The sequence below is a fragment of the Mandrillus leucophaeus genome, unplaced genomic scaffold (genome assembly GCF_000951045.1).
Source record: "Mandrillus leucophaeus isolate KB7577 unplaced genomic scaffold, Mleu.le_1.0 Scaffold518, whole genome shotgun sequence".
NCBI lineage: Eukaryota > Metazoa > Chordata > Mammalia > Primates > Cercopithecidae > Mandrillus > Mandrillus leucophaeus.
The window spans coordinates 1142571-1144277 of NW_012105564.1; the positions used below are offsets into that span (position 1 = coordinate 1142571).

Consider the following 1707-nt stretch of genomic DNA (forward strand, 5'->3'; position numbering starts at 1 on the left):
CTGTCACCCAGGCTGGAATGCAGTGGCATGATCATGGCTGACTGTAGCCTTGACCTCTGGAGCTCAAGCTATCTTCCTACTTTGGCCTACCCCAAGTAGTTGGGACCACAGACGTGAGCCACCATGCCTGGCTAATTTTTAAATTTTTTGTAGAGGCTGGGCCTCTGCGTGTTGCTCAGGGTGGTCAAAAGCTCCCGGGCTCAAGCAATGTGCCCACCTTCGCCTCCCAAAGTGCTGGGATTACAGGCATGAGCCACTGCACTATCTGAGAAATGTTCTTGAAAGAAATTAACATGCAAATAAGAAAGTGAGAATGTGAGAAAGTGAGAAAGGCTGTTGCCAATATGGAGAAAGTTTTAGTGGTCTGGATAGATCAACCCAGCCACATCATTCCCTTAACCTAAGGGAAGAGAGTTAGCAAGGCCCTAACTCTCTTCAGTTCTGTGAAGCTGAGACAGGTAAGGATACTGCAGAAGAAAAGGTGGAAGCTAGTGAAGGTTGGTTCATGAAATTTCATGAAGAAGCTTTCTCCATAACGTAAAAATGCAAGGTGAACAGCAAGTGTTAATACAGAAGCTGCAGCAAATTATCCAGAAGACCTAGCTAAGATTATTGATCAAGGTGGCTACACTAAACAACAGATTTTTAATGTATATGAAACAGCCTTCTATGAGAGGAAGATGCCTTCTAGGACTTTCATAGCTAGAGAGAAGTCAATGCCTAGCTTCAAAGAACAGACTGATTTTCCTGGAAGGGGCTAATGCAGCTAGTGACTTTAACTTGAAGCCGATGCTCATTTAGCATTCCAAAAATTTTAAGGCCCTTAAGAATTACGCTAAATTGGTGTGTGCGCCTAATCTCAGCTGGTCCACCCAAGACCCGCTGAGCACGAATCCTAGTCCCCCAGGCAGCCCCTTATCCGCTCCGACAAGATGAAACAATCATGAACCAGGAAAAACTCACAAACTGCAGGCACAAGTGCGCATTGGTGGGAAAGGAACTTCTCGCAGAAAGACGGTGGTTCATAGAGCAGCCGCAGTGGATGTTAAAAAACTTCAGTTCTCCTTAAAGAAGTTAGGGGTAAGCAGTATCTCCGGTATTGAAGAGTCGAATATGTTTACAAACCAAGGAACAGTGACCACTTTAACCACCCTAAGGTTCAGGCATCTCTGGCAGTGAACACTTTCACCATTCATTACAAGCCATGCTGAGACAAAGCAGCTGACAGAAACGCTACCCAGCATCTTAAACGAGCTTGGTGCAGGCAGTCTGACTAGTTTAAGGAGACTGACTGAAGCTCTGCCCAAACAATCTGTGGATGGAAAAGCACCACTTGCTAGTGGAGAGGAGGATGATGATGAAGTTCCAGATATTGTGGAGAATTTAGATGAGGCTTCCAAGAATGAGGCAAACTGAATTGAGTCAACTTCTGAAGATAAAACTTGAAGTTACTGGGAGCTGCTATTTTATATTATGACTGCTTTTTAAGAAATTTTTGTTTATGGATCTGATAAAATCTAGATCTCTAATATTTTTAAGCCCAAGCCCCTTGGACACTGCAGCTCTTTTCAGTTTTTGCTTATACACAATTCATTCTTTGCAGCTAATTAAGCCAAAGAAGTCTGGGAATCAAGTTTGAAACCAAGGTTAATAAAGTTCTTTGCCTAGTTAAAAAAAAAAAAAAAGAATTATGCTAAATCTACTCTG

At 42.9% G+C, this 1707-nt stretch overlaps 1 pseudogene; it reads left to right on the forward strand.

The window, feature by feature from the left end:
* The first annotated feature begins 940 nt into the window (after nt 1-940).
* LOC105551325 lies at nt 941-1416 on the forward strand (annotated as a pseudogene).
* Nucleotides 1417-1707: the final 291 nt, after the last annotated feature.